The following is a 16,863-nucleotide window of genomic DNA, read 5'->3' as shown; positions in this document are numbered from 1 at the left end:
AGATATTTTGAAACAAAGTTGTTACACTAAATTATGCATTTTATGACGTCGTTTATTAGAATGAATTTATTCGTACACCAATACACCAATACATTATAAATGAGGCAATCTCGATTTTCCGTGGTTAAAATCCCACATCTTCTTTGTTAAGTTAAATTGCCCTTCCCCAGGTCTTACTGACTGATTGTTTATCAATGATGGGACAGGATAGGAGGTGATCTTCATCTCCATATTTATTTTAATGTCTATCCTACTTAGTTCTTTTGTTTAGTTTTTACCCATTATTCTTTATTTTTAATATTAAGGAAGTTCGATACACAGTTTCAAAATAACAAGCTTTTCATAACACTAGTATATATGGATATGGGTTTAATTAAGGAACCCAAAAAGCAAAAAAACATAAATAGGCCAATGTACTAGTTTTCGAGATATTAGCCCTTGAAAAGTTGGCGAGAAGATGTTCTCTCTTGATTTTTCATAGCTTAATCAACAAGTTAACAAGTTAAAGTTCTCAAAAAATATCAAAAAATAAAAACAATGTTTTAAGGCTTTTACAGATAGCTTATAAGTATACACATAAAAGATTTATAAAAAGAAAAATGGGAATCAATGGGCTAACAAGTTTAAGTTTAAGGCATTCAATTGGATAAAACCAGAGTATACCAAAAATCTGACAAAAGTCCCAAAACATGACAAGCGAACATCCTTAATTTATCCCATTGTTCATTAGTTTTTAATTTTGGTCTTTTTTTTTCTGTTCTTTTTTTCTTTGAATTCACAATGTATTGCCTTTTGCTGTATACTATATACCAATCCAGCCTAACATATATATATACATAATTTACAATGTTAGTGACTTTTGTATGCCATTTTACTAATTCAGGAATATATTATCTATGCGGTACCAAATATAAGTTATTAAATAAAAGTTTAGGGGTTAAGATGTGTGTACATTCTGCGTCCGGAACAGGGATAGAAAAATAAGGTTTAAGATGTTTGCTACTCTTGTATTTGACTCTCTTTCAGTATTTCGACATTCTTTAGTTTTATCTATGTCGATCAAATACAAATTCTATTTTCTTGTCCCTATTTTCTTTTCATTATTTTACTTCATATTGTTTAAAATATCATTCTTAAAAATCTGCATAATCCTTGTAATTTTGTTTACAGTTTTTGCACGAAAAAAAGAGTGCCATGTTAAATGTAAAAAATCATTCGCCGACAAATTTTCATTTGGTAATATCATAAAACCAAGGACACGAACCTGTCATTTTTTTCAACTTTGTTTTACCTATTATCAATTTTAAAAATAACTGTCTTTTAAAAATAAACTTATCAATTTGAGACAGACAAGAGAACACCATAAAAACACCATAAGAATGGTCTTTGTGTCTTTTGGTACATGTTTGAGACAAAGAAAAAATATAAATTTACAAGATTCCAAAAAAAAATTTCTAATCCAATATAGATCTACACAAATGTTTCTGAATTATATTTGAAATATAAACACGTATTAGTTTATTTAATTTCTAATCTATAAGGAAACAGTCGCAATATCGTATTAGAACTTTAAATCGTGTACCTTACTTTTGAGACACTTAAATGCACTATTTCCGTTTAAAATCCAGAAATCATAGTTTATAGACTCCTACCTCTGTACTCAACGTTGTCATGAGATGACCACATGAGAAAACATGACGTATTTGGAATCCATAACACTAAAACAAGTGAGAAGAACTTCATTCTGATACTAAAAAGAACGATTCAATACAAACACAGAACAACAATTTATTATGATTTGTTTTGTTTTAAATAGTAACAGTGTTATGCATATTGTTTGGAGTGCAATTTCATGTTTATTATATAAGTTTATCATGCAATTACGTGAGTAAACATACATTGTGATTAGTCATAGTGAAACTTGTATCTGTTGTTTCTAGATTAAACTGTCCATGTTGTTATTATCAGAAGAAAATAAAATGCTATTTTAAGATTTATAATTGAAAACAATTTACCATCCTTAAGTTGTTTATGTTAAAACGAACCTCCTTTTCGGACTGATTTGATAATTGCCTTATAACTGATTTATTTGATATTCCTGTATAAGGGTCATGATTGAGAGGGTCTGGTTTAATACAGTTTTGTATTTATTAATTGATTAGGCTATCGTTTTCGTTAAAATCTTGAAGGAGGATCCGATTTAGATAAGAATGATCGTTTTTATCGATTGGTACCTGTGTTACTTTTATTGGACATCAGAGAAATATATCTCTGTTTCGTTTCCTTCTTCCTTGACTTTAACGATATTCTGCATATTCAGCACGAAACACTGTTAACATATAGTACATGATATACCCTATCACACAAAAAGTTGATCAAGAAAAAAATAATCTTTCTGAATGAGGAGTCAGACTGATGTGCTCACAAAATAATAAGCGATTTCAACTCAGGTGGTCATGAGACAGCAATTAGTTAAAGGTCATAAGTTGAAAGCATGTATAGGCAACTGTTTACCCTTTGACAACGAGAAAAACCTAAATCGTACAATCAGCTTTACATGAAAAAAAATGAAAAAAATGAAACAATTCAATTGAAAATCGAGTTACACCAGTTGTATTATCCATATGATTTTTATTGATGTACAACTTGTTTACATTCGTTTATATGACATACCAGTTGAAAAAGAATGTCTAATTTTGTGTCAAGAAATTCTAGGGTTTAAAACAGCTAAATCAGGCTTAGTTTTCCAGTTCTCAGTTTGATACATGTTCACTGTATGTATAGCTGATATTCGTTAATGTTTAAAACAATTCTTCAAAAAGATATTGTCAATCACCCTAGATAGTCTATCTTTTATTGCGGTTATCTCGTTTCGGACAACCTTTGAATCGTGGAATTCATATATATTGTATCTTTGACATAACTCATCCCTCTTTCACCATCTTGTTGGCATGTACTTAACTGTTGTTTGGGTGTTTTCCTAACACGTGAGAACATAAGCCTCCTTTATATGTGTATGTTTCCTATGAGTACTGTCGTAAGCTATATATGTGGTATTAGGAATAATATCCTTCATTATGATGTCCGCCTGAACTAAACATCGTATCTCGTGCATTATAACCAGGATACCAGGCGGGATGTGAGTTGTTCGATTTACCATACGATATTCTCCATGGATCTACAGGCTGCCTGTATGATGATGTTCTTTGCGATCCTTTGAATGAATGATATTCATGAACATTGTCTGTTATCATTCCATGATTTGTGTGTCCATCATATCGGCTACGATTTGACTGAAATCAGAAAAGTGAGAGAACAATCAAGAACAGTAAAAGTGACATTTTACATGCTACAACTTTACGATTAAATTAATGACAGTTCGTTGGTTGAAATTATTTCGATTTACATACTTGACAAATGTAATTCAAAATGCCTTACCTTCGGAGAATTGAATTATAACCAATCGTAAATTCAATCTTTTGGATTACACCAAGTATGCATTTCAAAATTATCACGTAATTGGACTCATGGAATGTTTTGATTATGTCAATATAAAAAAGAAGATGTGGTATGATTGCCAATGAGACAACCATCCACAAAAGTCCAAAATGACACCGACATTAACAACTATAGGTCACCGTACGGTCTAGCTTCAACAATGAGCAAATCCCATACCGCATATTCAGCTATAAAATGCCCCGATAAGACAATTTAAAACAATTCAATCGAGAAAACTAACGGCCTTATTTATTTAAAAAAATGACCGAAAAACAAATATGTAACACATAATCAAGTTGTGTCAAAAGGTAAGCGTTTCATGAGTTAAAACCCATTTTTTTCTTTTTATTAAAATTAGTATTTCATCTGATATTATAGGAAAAGAATATCAGTTGCATTTGATCAGATATGTGTTTGTCTTGCTCAACAACGATATAATAAATCATATAATATGACAACTCCACCGACGGCACCGATACCAATTAAAAGAGGCTCTGTAAAAACAAATATAAAAATTCAGCGAAATTGAGTAATGATAAAATTCAAAATGGTAGGTTATGGAAACGAGGCACTTTAAAAAAAAAAATGATAACGATTCTGTTTATTACAAAATTAAATTTAAGATTGAGTGATATTTATACGATGTGTCTACAAAGTACTAGAAGTACATATTTAAGAGACAAATATTAATACACTGGACCACTCCGTGATTCATAAGCTTATGTATAACTCTCTAAATAAGAGTATTGTATTAACGCATATGCATTTTTTGTTAAGATATAATCATATACTAAGCTTTTTGTAAAATTAATTGTTCTGATGCATCGAAGTCCTAAACAATATTCCGCATCTATCAGACAGAAAATTACACAGCTTAAATGAAAATATCAACCCTTCAAACAATAGAAAAATAGCTTTTATATCATACCTAGGTTATCCGTTGTCTCTACTGATTGTGTTGTGCTTTGAGTTGTCCCATCTGATGATGACGTCATTCCAAAAGTTGTTTTTGCTAAATCAATGAAACGTGATTAGTGCTTATACTTTTGTTATTATGCATAACAGTTTTAAAACTTCTCTGTAATATTTGTACTATCATGGTTTTAAGAGAATAAACTATCTATCTATATATAGCAGTAAATGGGTCATCATGTCATCTTTATGCATATAACCCAATCAACATGGAATTGTTTTGTTATTTGTTTACATTGCAATTTTGATACAATGGTTGAATATTATTCGGTGAGATTTTGCAATTGTTAATATAATTTATAATGACCATAATATGACTTTACTGCATAAATTAATAGCTCCAAAAATGAATTTTGGGAAAAAATAAACTTTGAGAAGTTTAATTTACAGAACAGTATCCGCTATACATTTGAAACTCTTTGTTACACAAATAACACAAATTCACACTCTTTCATCAATTCCCTCTCCAAAGAAGATAGCTGACATGAAATTTATTTGGCTACACATATATGGTTCCTTTTGGTTATACAACTCTGTGTGTGTATCGGTTATTATCTATTCCTGGTTTTATTGGTTTAAATTTCAAAAACTTGGCGTTGAGCGTTTATTGCGAAGGACATTCAGTCCAATATACTTTATAAAGTATCAATTATATTCAATGTTTCTTGTATCATGTGAGTAAGTATACTTTTATAACACAACAAAACTTTCGCTTCGTATGTGGTCAGTGTAATCGATCAAGAAATACATCAGATTTATGAAACATATTTTAAACTTATTTGCATGCATTGCTTACCTATGACTTCTTCGACAACAATTTTGTCTGTGTTAATCAACTGGATAAGGTCAAACTCGGGTGAAGGATTTGACTTGATATTTTCAACTGCTTGTTTTGTAATATTTGTTATAGTTGTTTCAGATTCGATTGTCCCTGGTTTTAAATCTATTATATAATCCGCAATAACGCTGCCATTCCTAAATAAATTACATGGGATGGTCATGAAAGTCATGAAAATCATTCAATTTCAATCAAACGATATGAACAGAAATTAATAATTAATCTTATTTAAAACCGTAGTTATGTCCTAGATGCTTGCTTTTCCATGCTATTTAATTTATATATTGGAATCTTTTACATAATGTAATATGTCAAAAGTAAGTTTAAATAGATATTGTATATTCATGTGCAGTTAACCTATATTTTTTTATTTGGTGTTTCTATAGAATGTTTTGGAAACTTGAAATTTCATGGTTCCTTAAGCTTGAACACTGGACAAGAGAGGTGAACATTTAATTGCTTAACCACAAATAATGGTTATTTCGTATATGCAATGAATCCTTATTTGAAAGTTAGTCTATAGTACTGGACAGAATAAAACGTTACTCAAGCCAAGTATTTCATTATTTGAAACAAAGATAAATTCTGCACAATATTTTTGGAAACGTGCCAATATACCAAAGACTAATAGTTGGAAAACAATATAGGTAACACACCTGTACAACTGTATTAGAAATACGAAGCAAGTACAATTTCCTGAAGGATGTACGTAGGTGAGCTTTGAAAATGGTGTCAAATGTTCGGACTCCTTGGTATTTTCCCATCAATACAGGGTAAAATATTTTGCCCTATAACACCCATATTTCTTTGTATAAAAGAATTCAGTAGCTCATAAAAAGCCATTTTCCAAAATTTAAGCAATTTCTTAATTTGTTTTTCTTTCGATTTTAGACCCAAATATTACCAATGCAAATAAAAGGCAAAAGTCAAAGTCAGCCTTTTCCCACTTTTTCTTAAAAAACTCAAATATCTCTAAAAGGAGGTCCATGACCTATCAATATTTGTAGCTGGTTTTGATCCTTAACTGGTGCTCTTTTAAAATGAAGTATCAATTTTATTTTTTGGTTTTTTTTAAATTTCACCTAAGTACATCCTTAATACAGTTACAAAGAAGTGATATCAGTTATATGTTACTAACCTGAATCCAGTGATTGTCACATTCTGAATAACGTCTTTTATTGTTGTATTTTCATACATATTTGTAAGCTGTAAAAATTTATAAACATTTATTTAACCTACTTATCTGAAAGTCTGTAATTTTTCTTAGCGAAAAACAGTGAACATTTTTTATTCTTAATATAAGATATCAAACAATCCGTTTAAAGCAATAACGATCATGACGTCATTAACGCCGATTGACCATGTTTTAAATCCTTCAAAACAAACATTCCTAGATTAGACTATTCATCACTATGTGTTTCCTTCAGTGTTGAGATATACTTTAGCTCAAATAGCAGCAAGGATGTAACATGTATTTTTTTTTAAATACTAAGGATTTTTCTGCACCAGGATGACATTACTCTAGCTATAGCTTGAAAAATGCTTAGAAAGTTCAGGTCCTTAATGCCCTTCAACTTCGTGCTGTTGTTGTTTTTTATTCTAGCGCACTGATGTCTGGTTTGTTAACGAAATGCGAGTATGACGTACAAAACATTTTAAGTGACACATTTGCAACAATTATATCATATTCTTGAAAAAGCAAAAACATCTATTAGCAGAAGTAAAACAATAATAATACGATTTTTATTACATCAGAAGTTTGCTAATTATTTTTATTTAATGGACAAGTTTTTTTTCTGAAGTATCTACCGGATAATTGTATATGTCTGGTACTGTCTTTAAGGAACTTACCTGCTTAGTAAAATTTTTATGCAAGTCTAAATAATCCGTGCTTGATGAGTCAGCATATGCTGGATTCCAAGTTTTATCCATTGACACAGAAGCTTCAAACTGTCCTGGAAGATAATGTTGATAACATAATTGGCATGTTTGTTTTGTATTTCGTAGTTCATTTGTAGATATAAAGATGTGCATTTTTATGATATAAAAAAAGAAGATTTGGTATGAATGCCAAAGAGACAACTCTTTACCAGAGACAGTTCTCTGTCATGGTATTAACATTTGAAAGTCATATGAAATGCAGGAATAGAAGAATATTAATGTTAGTATAATACACTTTAACCATACATTTACAATTAAATATCTTTTTTGTCATACTGGAGCACCCAAGTCCTCTTATTTTTTCTGTTGTGAGATATGTTTTGGTCAATCTTCGAGGTCCTGTGTAAATATTTGTGGACTGTTTGTCACTTTGCATTTTAAAATGATATGGTCTATCTTTCTGTCGCTTTAAATTGTAAAATTCCACCCTGGTATCCCTCCCGTTTTTGTATCATTTACTTACTTGACGAATCAACCAATTCTGATGACGCAGATGGTGATGGTCCTAAAGTAGTTGTAAGTAACTCTGATGCAGTTGTTAGAGGCTCTGTTGTAGTAACTGATTCAGTACTTGTTTGTGGTTTAGTTGTAGAAATTTGTTCAGTTGTTGAGAAATGTTCTTGTGTAGATTGTGATTCAGAGGATGGAAAATGTTCTCTTGTAGTTACTGATTTTGTAGGTGTTTGCGGATGTGTTGTTATAACTGATTCATGAGTTGTTTGAGGTTCCGTTGTAGTGAAGGTTTCTGTAGTTGTAATCGTATTTGCTGAAGTGAATAATTCAGGTTCTTGTGTAATTACTGACTTTGAGGATGTTAGAGGTTCTGTTTGTGTAGTTGTTAGAGGCTTATGAGTGGTAACCGATTCCGTAGTTGTTTGAATCTTTGGTGTAGTTACTGATTTTGTAGTTGTTTGTGGTTGTGTTGTAATAACTGCTTCTTGAGTTGTTAGAGGTTCTATTGTAGTACCAGATTCTTTAGTTTTTTGTGGTTCTGTTGTAGTGATATATTCTTTACTTGTTTGTGGTTTTGTTGTTATAACTGATTCGGTCGTTGCCGGTGGCTCTTGTGAAGTTATTGTAGGAGGTTCTGTTGAAGCTTTTGATTTTGTAGTTGTAAGATGTTGTGTTTTTGTAACTGATTCAGGAGTTGTTGGAGGTTTTGTCAAAGTGACTGATTCTGAATTTGCCTGTGGATTTGTTGTAGTAACTGATACATATGTTGCTTGCGGTTCTGTTGTTGTTACTGATTTTGTAGTTGTTTGTGTCTGTGTTGTAACAACTGATTCAAAAGTTGTCGGATGTTCGGTTGTAGTACCTGCATTTATAGGTGTTATAAGTTCTGTTGTAGTTAATGATTCAGTTGTTATCACAGGCTCAATTGTAGTAACTGATTCAGTTGTTGTCGCATGCTCTGGTGTAGTATCTGATACAGTTGTTGTCACAGCCTCTGTGGTAGCAACTGGTTCTGCTGTTGTCACAGCCTTTGTTGTTGTTAATGATTCAGTTGTTTTAAGAGGTTCTGTTGTTGTAACTGATTCAGTTGTTGTCAATGGCTCTGTCGTAGTGACAGATTCAGTTGTAGTAAAAGGCTCTGTCGTAGTGACAGATTCAGTTGTTGTCAGAGGATCTGTAGTAGTCACAAATTCAGTTGCTGTAGTGACAGATGCAGTTGTTGTCATATGTTCTGTTGTAGTAGCTGATTCGGTTGTTGTCGGCGGTTCTGTCGTAGTAACTGATTCAGTTGTTGTCAGCGGTTCTGTTGTTGTGACAGATTCACTTGTTGTAAGAGGCTCTGTTGTAGTAACTGATTCAGTTGTTGTCGGCGGTTCTGTCGTAGTAACTGATTCAGTTGTTTTTTGCGGTTTTGTCGTAGTAACTGATTCGGTTGTTGTCAGCGGTTCTGTTGTAGTGACAGATTCACTTGTTGTAAGAGGCTCTGTTGTAGTAACTGATTCCATTGTTGTCGGCGGTTCTGTCGTAGTAACTGATTCAGTTGCTGTCAGCGGTTCTGTCGTAGTGACAGATTCACTTGTTGTAAGAGGCTCTGTTGTAGTAACTGATTCAGTTGTTGTCGGCGGTTCTGTCGTAGTAACTGATTCGGTTGTTGTCAGCGGTTCTGTCGTAGTGACAGATTCACTTGTTGTAAGAGGCTCTGTTGTAGTAACTGATTCCATTGTTGTCGGCGGTTCTGTCGTAGTAACTGATTCAGTTGTTGTCAGCGGTTCTGTCGTAGTGACAGATTGAGTGGTTGTCAGAGGCTCTGTTGTAGTAACTAATTCGGTAGTTGTTAAATATTCTGTTGAAGTCTGTGGTTGAGAAGTTGTCGTTTGTGTTTCAGTTGAAGCTGCAATTGTTGTTGTTTCTGGATTACATGTACCACAACATCTAACTGTTGCTTGCGTACAGTAGTTTGGGTCAATTGCGTACATTTCAGCACATGTCCAGTTTTGGTTACTAAATACCCGCCCTCTTATGTCGCCGTATAAACAGTTTTCTGATAAAATATAAAATACATGTAGTAGGTGATCTTTCATGTCTCAAAGTTAAAATTTCTCTTTACATACAACGAGTTTTTGTTAATCTATGTTCAAATCTATTTGATAAAGATAACACTTGTTTGCATATAAAGTGAAAACAATTGGAGAAATTACACGACAAAAATGTACGGAAGACTAGGGCGTCGACAAGATTTGCATCTCATGTTTTTCATGCATTATTCGCCACAAATATCTTACCTTAGTCAAATGTCAAATGTCAAATTATAAAACATTACATATTCAATAAATTTACAGACAAGACGACGTTTTTTAACTAGATGTATTTTATGCTTGTATGAATTCACCTGATTGCTGGACATGACACAGGTTCATGTAAAATTTTGACGTTTATAATACAAAATATCTGACGCCACAATGGATACACAATTGTTGTATGACGTCAATAGTTTAAGCGGGTCTGATTCTCGTGTCAGCCGGGAAGAGCGATAAAGTGTATTTGAGATGGTGATAACAGTGTCCATTAATTTTGTAGATCTTAGAAGTTTATGTTCTCCGATGCGTCAACGGATCATAAAGTATTTATTTTTTCTTAAGGTGGTACCTTGCACTTCAGGGAGAAATCTCTGCAAAACAGCTAAACGTTTTGATAACTTTGTGTTTTAAGGGAATATTAAGCTTCTCAATGATCAAAATAAATGTTTGTCAAACTGCTATATAACATGTATATTTTTTTCTGATAAAACGATTGCTTCAAATTTTTTAAAATTTATTTTTTTGTCAAAGGGTCAAAGTAAATACTTTGTAAAAAAATTATGAAAATCAAACGAGCCAAATTAATTTTAGTGAAAGTGTTAGGTTCCACCTAAAAGCCTTCCAAAATGATGTTGAATGAGTATTGTCATCAATATCTATAAGAAATCACGTGATATTTAATGTTTACGAAAGAACATAAAGTTAGTGTATATCTTGTACTTACCATTTCCACTAGGAGCATTGCTATCTGACGTACATACACCAGAAACACACCACTGAAAAAACAATCAGTGTTAAATATAAAACAGATATACAAAAAATTATTGTAAAAGAAAACAACTCAACCAAAGAAGCTTAAGTTCATGCTGGAAAGTTGCATTTAGTTTTAAATGATTTGTTATTTTCAAGAGTGTCAGAATAAGGTGATTACTATTCGATTTTTAACCTTCCAGGTAACAAACCCTTTAACTTAAAAAAAATTGCTTTCTCATAAAAGTAGGTGAGTAGCTACCCTTGTACATTCCCTAAACATGAAATTAGGTTAACAGCATACCTTTTTGTTGCCACACAAAGTTCCTTCTCCTGCTATTGTCGTAGAAAATTGTGCAATCGCTGGATTATAGCACCATAGAAGACTGCATATAGATTCAAAGTTACCATTGTACAGTCCCTAAACATAAATAAGTGAACGGTTTAGCTAGATATAAAACAAGATTTAATCCATCATTTTCTTCATAAGAAAAAGTCTGTTCCAAGTCAGGAATATGACAGTTGCAATTCACTCTTTAAACTGTTTGAGCTTTTGATTTAGTCATTTGCGTATGAATCGACTTTCAGTTTAGAATTTTCCTCAAAGTTTTTTTATTCACCTTTTTTAGCATTGAAAAGTGGATATTCAAGAACATATGCTTTACGAGCTAGACTATATCAGATTATGATAAATATAAAAACATATTTAAACCCATTAAAGGTTGGAATACATATCTACGAATAGTCTGAAAATTGAGTTGTTATGAGTTTTCAACCTTACAAAACAGACCACAATTCCTCGTTTTAATTCGTATAAAAAAATGAGGGCGACTGAGAGTTACTGGAGAGTCAAATGACATAATTAACAATTGAAAAGGAGAAATTCAATACATGTTATAATATTGTGTATATGTACTGCGGAAGTCTGTATCTCATTTACAAAAAATTTGCCAAATTGCATGTTATCTTATGCTGGATATAAAAATGTATTATATTTACACTAAAGCTATTGATTGAAATTCAGCACGCAAATTACCTTTACAATAAACTCATATGTACTTCGTGATCATGTTTTATAAACGTGATTGTTTGATCAACTTGTATTAGTATGCATTTTTAATACTTAACAGTCAAGACAATTGTATTAATACGAAGATAAAACATAAAATTCTCTGCAGTTGAATGTATCAAATAAATTTTGCTAACCCTACTCATGTATGAACTGTTTCCGTAGATGTGTGCACATTGGGCATCGGTGTTATAAACCTGTCCGGCTAATGACTGGTCGTACGGTGCCAATGCCGTGGGGTCAAAATTAGATCCCAATGTCTTCATACAATTACTTCCTGACCTAAAACGTAAAAAATAAAATAGGAATGATATATAAGAATTTTTTCCTACATGTACTTCTTATGTTTAATTCTTGTACAAATCATATCAACTATATTGAAGCTGGTAATTTTCTTCTTTATAATATTTATGTACGTTTCGGCAAAAAAGTTTAACGACAGTTTGCACTAATTGCGCCCCTTTAATATCAGACTAGTCTTGTTTTTGTATGTTATGAAACACAGTGTATGACCAAACGCAGTAAAGACCCGTCTAAATTGTATTTAATTGATAAATTCAACAATACTTACCGTTCTCTTGAGGGTATTGTTTTCGTTAAATAATCAAGAATTTTCTAAATATACTGCAGATATTTACCCAAAGGAAACAACTTAAAATAAATCAAATTCAAACGGGAAACTGTTCACTAAAATGTCCGACAAAGGGGACGATTTTTCGTTCCTTATTTTACTTTTCCCTTTTTGATGGTGATAGTAAATTAGAAGACAACTAAATAGTATTGTTATATTCATTGTACACATTCATCATGATCATGGATCTACAATCTGTCGAAACATGTATCTTGGCATTGCACAAGGTCGTATTTTTATGTTTCTGACGTCTTTACACTAAATCCATTTGATGTTGGATGCATACAGATTGATAATTTAGTCTTAGATGCAGAATTGTTTTTATAAGTAATTTGTGGCTTTGAACAAGATGTCAGTAACTGCGAGTACTCTCAGATAAGTACATAGTTCCTTTTTGTTGTTGGGATATGCTTTGAGTTCATTATCATTCGTTGTATACCAATTTTCGTGGATTTCGTGGGTACAGGGAAACCAAGAATTTAAATGTTCAACAAATTACAAATTTCATAAAGGAATATACGCAGACTTTGCCCAAACCACGAAATTATATATCCACGAAAATGCAAGTTTTCAAAACTCCTTGAAAATTGGTACCCACGAAAATAAATGAATCTACAAATGAATCTGTGTTTTGTTAGATATACAAATGTACTTCTATTTGTATCCATCTGATAAGTTAAGCCTTTTTCAACTAAATATTATAGTTCGTTCTTATGTTGTACTGTTACATCATTGTCCAAGGGTATGGGTAGGGTTGGAATGCTGCTAGCATGTTTAATCCCACCACAGTCTGTGCCTGTCTCAAGTCATTGGTTGTCGTTTATTGATGTGTTTCATAATTGTTTTTCGTTCTATTTTTGTACATAAATTATGCCGTTATCATCCCGTTTAAATTGTTTAACATTATTTTGATTTCGGGGCCTTTTATAGCTTATTTTTTTTCTGCGTCATTTGGTCTCTTGTGGAGAACTGTCTCAATGGCAATTATACCACATCATCCTTTTGTATACATACTTAGACTAAAATACCAATACATTTACGTAATATCATGATCGGTTTGAAATTATGTGATATTAGGGAAATTTGCAAACGCAATCCGGGGAATTCAAAGCAATCTGACGATTAACAAACAAATGTACGTGTATGCATAAAACTGTTACTGAAGTACATGTAGACGTTACCAAGGGTGCTTTTAGTAGATAATACCCTTAGGTTCGTGAAATGATAGTTAATTGCATGAGATGATGATGTTAATGTTATATGAAAATTATAACTAAATGTACCAGAATGACACGATGAGTCGGAAGACATGTCATCTTACTCCGGCAAATTATTCTCCGAGCCAAATAGTTTTACTCATCATTGGCCCGTGCAAAGCGTAGAAGCAGCAGATATAAATTTATATATCTTTTCAATTCAACCACCGTATTTTCTGGACTACTCATTTCACTTTAAAGGGGGTATTTTTTTTGTCCGAAAATATGTTTTGTCATCTGCTTGATCCTATTTTTTTCCATTGAATTAGGGATAAGAATATTTTTTGTACGAAAAAAAGATAACCCCCTTTTGAAATTAAATGGTCATTCCCTAATATCGTGAATATACTCACGATTCAAGAATGTCTATCTTCGATGTAAAGTAGGCTGTGGAACACGTTGAAAATATCCATGGATTCCCTGCTTTATTGGAGTCTTGTTGAGGACCACTTGATGACGCCATAATATAGGCATCGTCAGAACTGCACACGTTTGGAGAACCATCATGTTCGGCACTAAGACTAAAACAAGTGAAGCAAGCGTTATGATTGTTGTTTTTTTTTTTTGTTGGTTTTCTTTCTCATTTTTGCAGTGAAGCAAATGATACAATCATGTTCCAATACTTTTGAAATTATTTTTTTTTATATTTGTAATGCCAAACACTATTGATATTGTCTTTTTTTTTGTATTCTATCAACTATGGCAACAAACGTTATCTATTAATAAGTAGTTATCCTGATATTATAAAACCAGGTTATTCCTAATACAAAACAGGAATGTGTCCCAAGTACACGGATGCCCAATCCGCACTATCATTTCCTATGTTCAGTGGACCGCGAAAATGAGGTAAAATCTCTTATTTGGATCATATCAAAAGGAATATGTTTACTAAGTTTCAAGTTGATGGACTTCAACTTCATCAAAAACTACCTGGACCAAAAACTTTAACCTGAAACGGAACGGATGGATGGACGAATAAACGAATGGACGAACGAACGGACGCACAGACCAGAGAACACAATGTCTATATTTGGGCCATAAAAACTTCTTTTAAGATCAATATCTCAAGAAAAAAACAAACATTGGATAAGTTTTCAACTTATATTAAATATTTGGTTGGGATTTGATGAATTATCAGACCCTTTAAAGTTAATTTGACATGATTTAATTCACAGGCGCTTGCTTGGGTCTAGGATACAGATTTTTTTTTTTTTTTTTTTTTTTTATTAAAATATTCCATTTTCTATATTTATAACACATATCTATCACTTCTGTGCATGTCTCACCTAGTTTCGAGTGATTTAAACGACCCAGAGAAAATACCCAATTGTACTATCCATACTAAGAAACAAAAAGGCAACTAACTCGACGCCATTTTTCTGCTATCTATAAATAAATAGATTGACCTACCTGGATTCCCCAACGATTTCTCTGGGAAAACGTGCCTTCCTTGCCGTCAGATAGCACACATCGTTGATATTTATCAAATTGGTATTGTTCGTAACATTTTTAGTACATCTCCAGCATATAATAAAAAGATTTTAACTATTTTGACTAATTTCAAATTTACGTGCCCGGAAGTTGACCGTTTTTCCCGAACTTTTGTTAAAGGGAAGTAATAATTTCCCGGACTTTCTCGGAACATCTCTCCAAGTACGTATGAAAATAATAAAGTGATACGATGATTTCCGAACTTTTACCAAAAAGGCGCAACTTATTGCCGGAAAAGAATCTGTCATCATATTCAGTCTGAAATGCTGACAATTCAACCAAAGGAAGTTACTCATAAAAACATTGATTCAAGATTATTTATAAATATACAAATACTCACACAAAATTGACTTATGAGAGGAATTAACCAAAATTAAGCCATTGACCATTTGATCTGATATTTATTTGTTGGAAAAGGGGGGGGGGGGGGTGCAAGGAAATTTACTAATTTTTTCTTTCCACGAAAATGTTTATGACTTTGTTTTAATTATTACAAAACATGGGTCATGTTAACTGAAGTAAAAAAAAAAGGGGGGGGACAATATTTCCAAATTTTGCAATTCCCTTTCTAACATAAAATCAAAACTGTGTGTTTTTTGAAAATTAAAAGATTATGACCACTAACAATCAAATTAGGGGCTTGATCTTGTTCTATGTTCATCATATCTGTTTGTTAACATATAGTATTAGTTCGGAAGTCATCGTATCACTTTGTTATTTTCATACGTGCTTGGAGAGATGTTCCGAGAAAGTCCGGGAAATTATTACTTCCCTTTAACAAAAGTTCGGGAAAAACAGTCAACTTCCGGGCACGTAAATTTGAAATTAGTCAAAATAGTTAAAATCTTTTTATTATATGCTGGAGATGTACTAAAAATGTTACGAACAATACCAATTTGATAAATATCAACGATGTGTGCTATCTGACGGCAAGGAAGGCACGTTTTCCCAGAGAAATCGTTGGGGAATCCAGGTAGGTCAATCTATTTATTTATAGATAGCAGAAAAATGGCGTCGAGTTAGTTGCCTTTTTGTTTCTTAGTATGGATAGTACAATTGGGTATTTTCTCTGGGTCGTTTAAATCACTCGAAACTAGGTGAGACATGCACAGAAGTGATAGATATGTGTTATAAATATAGAAAATGGAATATTTTAATAAAAAAAAAAAAAAAAAAAAATCTGTATCCTAGACCCAAGCGCCTGTGATTTAATTATGTGAGATTATATCTGAAAATGCAAATCACCTGTGTCCTAGTTCATGTGCTGCTACCGTAATAATAATAAAATTAAATACATCCTCTACGATAGATTGACTATTAACACCACAAGTTGCATTTGTCCAGGCCAGTCCTGAAATAGACAGTATTATTGAATACTTATTGGCACAAGTCATAACTACTGATCAATAACAAGAATATACATGTACACCTATTTCTACTTTTGACACGACCACTCACACTTTACCTGTCGTAGTCGTTGTAGAATGTAGGTGTAGTGTATTTTTAAAAAGGTCTATATGAAGACCTTGGGTTTTTACGAATCATGTGACATTGTTAGAAGCCAATCTCGATCTGATAATACATTCAGGGTATAGGAAAATGTGTAACTCCATAAATGTCAATGATTTACAATTGTGCAGCCTTGCCAGATGTGAAGTGATGATATT

The 16,863-nt window shown here is 32.4% G+C and overlaps 1 pseudogene; it reads right to left on the bottom strand.

Annotated features, from left to right (window-relative positions):
• Positions 1–16,863, bottom strand: part of LOC139504199 (streptococcal hemagglutinin-like) — a 48,122-nt pseudogene that overhangs the window by 16,074 nt on the left and 15,185 nt on the right.

This window comes from Mytilus edulis, chromosome 14, assembly GCF_963676685.1.
Source record: "Mytilus edulis chromosome 14, xbMytEdul2.2, whole genome shotgun sequence".
Lineage (NCBI taxonomy): Eukaryota > Metazoa > Mollusca > Bivalvia > Mytilida > Mytilidae > Mytilus > Mytilus edulis.
Note: the sequence above shows the minus strand (reverse complement) of the source record. Positions and strands in the feature narration are given on the sequence as shown.